The sequence below is a fragment of the Gavialis gangeticus genome, unplaced genomic scaffold, assembly GCF_001723915.1.
Source record: "Gavialis gangeticus isolate Ggan-Ray unplaced genomic scaffold, GavGan_comp1, whole genome shotgun sequence".
Lineage (NCBI taxonomy): Eukaryota > Metazoa > Chordata > Crocodylia > Gavialidae > Gavialis > Gavialis gangeticus.
In genome coordinates, this window is record NW_017728993.1 from 83294844 (window position 1) to 83301680 (window position 6837).

Sequence of the window (6837 nt, forward strand, 5' to 3'; positions counted from 1 at the left end):
CCATGCAAAGAGAGTCAGACAGGGATGCCTGCTGTTCCCCTCTCTTTCTGTGTGTGTGATGAATCCATCAGTGCAGTGAATTCATGCTGATAAGCTAATAAGCGGTGTTAAGATACCAGGAGAAGAAGATAAACATACATTATACATGCATGATGTGTAAACATAGTGGCTCAGGAAAAAGTATCAATCGAGAAAGTATTGAAGCATACTGAGGACTATGGTGAAGTGTCAGGAGTGAAGTTAAATAAGATGAAAAGTACATTGATGTGTGTGGGGAACTGGAAGAATTTACAGAATTTCAGGTTGTGGGTTGTATAGGGTGTAATCAAGATCTTAGGAATTCTAATGGATGCCAAAGGGAAAGGAACAAAGGTGTGGGAGAAATTAGAGATAAGAGTAAGACAGATATTGGGATCATGGAGTGGTTTAATGTTAGCTTTCAAGTGTGGAGTGGCTGGGTTGAAAATGGTACTCTTGCTGAATATCCTTTACACCATCACAGAAACAGATAAGGAGAGTACAGAGGCAGATATGTGTTTTTTTGAGGGTGGGAAGTAAAAGAGAAAGGGTAGGCAGAATAGAGATATACAAAGCCAGGGAATTCGGAAGTTTGGGAATGCCAGATTTTGGAAAGCTTTGTGTATACTTACTTTATAAGTATGCTCAGTAAAGAGATAATGGAGGGGGTGGGAAAGACTGCATATTTTTTGCTGTTAGCTGGCGGGGAGTATGTTAAAAAGATGGGACATGTATGGGGGAGAATAAAAAAACCATAGATGTGACAGCCAGCAGCCCACTATGTGAAGATGGAGAGCTTTGTAAGGGTAAATAAACTTGAGCAAATGGGATTAGAGTGTTTGAAAGACCATAAGAAGGTGATTAGTATGATACAGAAAGATAAGATAACAATAACCGGGATCTGATGGAAAGACAGATGGCAAATGTGTGGAAAGAAGTGGCAGATAATTGTGTGACAGTTCACATTACATCACGCCAAACTTCATTGTAAATATATGGAAGGTGGAAATCTACCATTGGTCAGGGAACTGGCTTTCACCAGAAGAGAATGTTTGGAGTTGGCAATTTATAAATTGAAATACTATGTGGATCAAGATACAGATGAGATGAAAAGTAGAAGGCAGAGAAGATATGTAGGAAAAAGAATGGCATTATGTATTTCAAAGGGACAAGGGGATGGAGTAAAAGGTGTTGCTTCCTCTTGGGTTTGGGGTGAAATGTGAGATGTTATGTGTTCATGGTTAAAAGGGGTGTCAGAAGAATTTTTATTATTGTAGGGGAGGTTGTTAAGTTTTATATAAATGTAGTTTCTTTTAGTTGTTTTGTAATAGTAAAAAGAGGTTCCCATCAGGATTTCAGCCTTTTTGGCTAAGATCAAGTATATCTTATTCAGATGTGCCTTGTGGGGTCAGGCCAACATTCAGGATCTCAATATTGTACTGTTAGACAGGAGTGTGTGACACAATTGCACATATACAAACACACAAATCAATTAAGTGCACGCACGCACGTGCACACACACACACACGCTACCAGCTCAGGCACAAAGACAGCCAAACCAGCCTAGGCACATGCATACCTACCACCAATTCAAGCACATACACAGTACACACTAAAAATTAGACAAAAATCAATTCCTGCACACTCAGTACACATGCACAGATCACTGATTCCTATACCATGCACATAATTATACACACACACACACACACACACACACACACACACACTCACCAGTTCACACACATACAACCCACCTACACATACACACAGGTGCATTCCTAACTTGGATGGTACAGTGTGTATGTATGTGCTTGGGGTACCTGGGATACTTGAGGGAAGGTTAAAGTGAGAGAAAGAGAGAGTTAAAGTGTAGGGAGTGAAAGTTGCCAGAACCACAATTAGAACCAATGGACTAGAGAGAAGCTAGCTGAGGAACTGAGGCTTGGGTTTACTTAAGATCAAGTGGCCCTAGGGTTACTTGAGGTCACTGATGCAAGGGGAAAAAAGAAAAAAAAAGAAGCCTGGTGGCAAAGAGGAGACAGTCAGGAAAGAGAGAGAGACAGAAACCTGGGAGCTTGGGGCTGGAAACTGAGGCAGACAGCTGAGATATTGTGGGGGGGAGTGGGCAGGTAAGTGGTGGCAAGGAGGAGACAGCCAGGAAAGAAACTGAGGCAGACACCTGGTTGTTCAGGGGAAAAGGAAAAGGCAGTGAGGATAAGACAGTGGCAAAGAAACAGGAGGTTTGGAGGCAGAGAGGAGCTCAGGACATATGTTAGAGGTGGCAGTGAGCCAGAAGCAGGAGAGGAAGAAATGAGACAGAAGTTAGAAGGGTGAGGAGCAGAGATTGGAGCAGGGCTAAACAATAGTAAAGCAAAACCCAACTCAGGGGGCCAAATAACAGGTTTATTAAACAAACAACATAGCCCCATGAAGTTATTGGTACACCCACCCACCCACACACACACACACACACAAGCACTCACAAAGGCAGCAAGAGAAAGAGACTCAGTGGAAGGTTGGAGTCCAGGTAGGGAAGAGAAGCAGAGTTCAAGTCCTTGGTTGAAGAGAGGGTGGGGGGTGATAGCTACCTATCCAGGCTGGAAAGGGGTCCTTGTCCAGTAGGTGTTGTCCAGAGGGGGGTCGCCAGCAGGACCTCTGGGTGGATAGGTGGTACGGCATGCTGCTGGTCCAGATGGAGAGGGCATGCCAAGGAGTCAGTCTTCACTACCCCTTTTTATGGGGCAGACCACCTCTGATCTCCTATGGGGAGGGCCTATCCAGGCAAGGTCAGTCCTGTTCCAGAGGGTTCCAGGTGTTCTTACTGGGCATGTGCAGCCTTGGCACAATGGTGAGTTGCCTCATCTTTTGTTTCTTGAATGCTAAGGTGGTTCCAATGGCTAGGTTGTTGGTCCAGGTATTGGTGTTGATGGTTTGGTCATTCAGAGGAAGCTATTTTCAGACCTACTGCCACTGTCTCTTAAGCACCCTCATTCATCCCCATTCATTCAGGAACTAAGTTACATAGCAGGGGTAGTATCAGTCATAGGGTACAAAACTGGGCATGGGGATAAGATGGAGGCTTGTCATTACAAGATGGAAACTTGAAATGATTTATGCTAACTTACATATATAGGCCTAAAACAGTAATCACACAATATAAAAGCAGTAAAAAAATCAATACAAACATAAGAATTATGACTTATAAAACAGTGGATATGTATATCAAAATAGCAGGGCACTTATTTGCAGAGGGGAGAGAAATAAAACTTACTAACTAAAATAAAATGTTAAAGCTTATCCTACATCTTAGCTTACTTCTCCCTATCTATAGGGAATAGAGAGGGAGAGACAAAGTCAGAAATAGTTGGGGAAGGAATACATTTAAAAAAAAAAAAAAAAAGAAAAACGGGTTTTTTTTTACAGTAGGTTGCCATGAGCATCTTGGCCTTTTTGGCTAAGATCAAATGTACCTGGCGCCACTGGCATCTTAGGCGTCTTAGGCATCTTAGGCAACCCTGTGGAAGTGCGGGGAGATGAAAGATTCTCAAGAGCAGTGGGACCCAATGCTTGTCACCTTTTGCCAGATGAGAACCAGATGAGGATCTGGAAACCCCTGGACCTGCCAGATTGCTGGCTAGGGACTGCAGTTGGCCCACTGAGTGAAGTAGATTGGCTCAAGCATGGTGTGCAATAGCAGACTCCAGCACAGCTCAGGTTCACCAGGGCAAAAAATGGTAGTGGACCCCCAGATGGTGACAGTCCCCTGAAAGGAAAAGGAGTCCTGGACCCTGGCAATGCCCTCATGGATAATGAAGAACCCCAGACTGAAGAGGATCCCAGATGATGGAGAACCCTAGACAATGGAAGACCCCCCACACACATTTCAGAGGACCCCAGACTATGAGGACCCCTCCCAGCATCAGAAGAGGACCACCCAGGATGATGAGGGTGCCCTGAGACAATGTAAGAACTCCCTTGGATGGACTCCTCTGGACACCAAAGGACCCCCTCAGATGATGAGGGAATGAAGAGAGACCCCCCTGGACAGCCAGGAACCTCCCTGGATGATGAGGAATGCCCCCTCCCCCCCAGGACAACCTGCTGCAGACAATAAGGGACCACCCTGGGTGAGGGAGGGAATCCTTGGACACCGAGAGACCCTCCCTCCCTGGACAATGGGGGAACCTTTGGATGATGGGTGATGCCCCCAGACTTTGACAGACCCCACTGGATGATGGAGGATCTTCCCCAGACAGTGGAAGAACCCATCCAGATGATGATGGATTCATCCTGGATGACAAACAGCCCCTCCAGATGATGGGAGACCCCCTTAACAGAACAACTACAGATCCCAGCCATGCCTGATACCCCTGCTGGCACCCCAGGTAATAGAGCAGAACCAGACTCTCATCTAAGTTAACTTCCCTTCCCTTTCCCACAGAAGCTGGATTGCCATTTTTGCTTCCCACCCAGAAAGTACAAGACTCACAATGACTTCCATAAGTACCTAAGGCGTAGCACCAGAAGTTCCTGGCCTTCTGTGCCCTCTGTGAGACACATTTTAATGCACTGAAGCAACTGAAGTTGCATCAGAAGATGTGCTGGGGACAGGAAGCAGTAAAGAGGTCCATGGTAGCAAGGCCTGCCATCCCACCATCTCTGGTACATTGGAACATGGCCACAGTGAGAGGACCTATGAAGCCAGGAACACCACTGGCAATCCCAGACCAAGCTACAAGGGATCCCCTCCACAGCAAGGCCTGCCTCAGCAATGCTTCCATGCAGGTCCCCACACCAACTGGATATGACCCCAGCCTGGATGGAGGAGTCCTGGAGCCACCTAAAGTCACCATCCCACCTCTCCAGGACACTCCCTGAGCCATTGAGAGAGTCTGCCCCTTCACAGAGGTTGCCCACACCCTGGCAGGCCATCTGAATGGAGGAGCTCTCTAAGGCCACCACCTTCAAGGCCTTAGAAGGCTTGGTTACCCATCTCACTGAAGAGCTGTCTGCAGCTGCCCAACCTAGGCAAACCCAAGGGAGTGGTGGCCTGACAGCTAGACCAGCATCATACCAGCACCAGCCCAGAAGACGTCCTCAGTGCCAGTGCTATAACCCAGAGGCAGCTTCCACGATCCAGAAACAGTACTGGGACAACCATCCCAAGGCAATGCAGGAGACCCTGGGGGGTCTTTGGCATTCTGCCAGATACCCAAGGAGATGCTGTTCATCTACTTCAATGGCATCATCAACCCCCAGATAGAAGCTGTCTCTCTACGCCCCACATCCATTGGACCCCTGACTCCTGTCAGCTCTGTGGAGGGACTTGAAGCAGACTTCATCCCCAAGGAACTGGAGGCATGCCTGAGCAGCCTCCAACACAACACCCAGCAAACAGAGCATTAGGTACAGTGTACTGAAGAAGAGAGACTCAGGCTGCCTCATTCCAACGCTGCTCTTCAACTTATGCAGGGAATTCCACCACACATCCAGCTGCTGGAAGAAAGCAATGATGGTGCTCATACACAGAAAAGGTGAGCTGAACCCTATCATAAGCCAAGCAACTGGAGGCTCATAACCCTATGCTCCACAATCTACAAGCTCTATGCCAGCTGCTTGGCAGCCTAGATCATTGACTGGATGGGGAGCAGGAAGGGCTTTCTGTCAAATGAGGGCTGCTGTGAACACAACTTTGCAGTCCAGATGATGTTGGATGATGCTTGGAGGATCAGAAGGCAATATGTGGTTGTGTGGCTGGACATTTCCAATGTCTTCATCTCTGTGCCCCACTGCTACATCTTTGACACATTCCAGGAGCACAGGATGCCAGGCAGGACCATCAATCTTGTGCAGGAGCTCTACAGCCACTGCTCCATCATCATCTGGTTATCGGAGGGTGAGATGCATGACATCTCCTTCTGATCTGGAGTGAAGAAGGGCTGCCTGCTCAGTCCCATTGTCTTCAACCTGGCAATAGTGGGACCCAGTTTCTTTGAGCAGTGATGGTAGGGCCCAGCAGACTTAACCTCTATGAGCATAAGCTAAGTGTCCTGGCCTAAATGGATGACTTGGTCCTCCTTGCTGGTGATGCTAAGCAGCTGCAGCAGATGCTGGATGTCAGCTCCAATGTAGCTGAGTGGATGGGGCTCCACTTCAGTGCTGCCACATGTACCTCTTTGAATGTTGACTGCAGGAAGAAAAGCACCATCCTGGACTCCATCATCACCATCCAGGGAAAACAGAGGTGAGAGATGTTGAAAGCTACATTCACCTGGAGATGCCCACCAGACACTGGATGAAGCAGATGCTGGAGGAGACCCTGAGTGGGATTGTGCAGGACACCCACAAGCAAGACTCATCTGTGCTGCCCCTCTGAGAGAAGATAGAGGTGAACATTTTCATCATCTCCTGCATTGCATTCATTTTGAGGGGTCAGCAGTTCCCAAGACCAACCTCAAGAAGGCAGATGCCAAGCTGCTGAAGAAATGGCTGTATATGCCACTGCAGGCCAGCAATGAGATCCTCTGTGACATTGCAGTGGTCTCCCACACCTTCTGCCTTCTGATCTGAATGAGACAGTGATTGGCATTGCTGCCAGCAACCTGAAGTAGACTGCCCACAAGAGGATCATAAGGCAGCCCACTGGACATGACCTGGTCTCCTTCCTGAGCAGTTTGCTGGAAGGAGGTTCAGCTGAGATGGCAGGGACTTTGCCTTGTTGTGGAGCCAAGCCCACAATGCCACACACCTCCTTAAGAAGCACATCAGCTGCAACTAGACTTGGATTGAGGAGTTCCAGGAGCTGGGAGTCTTGCT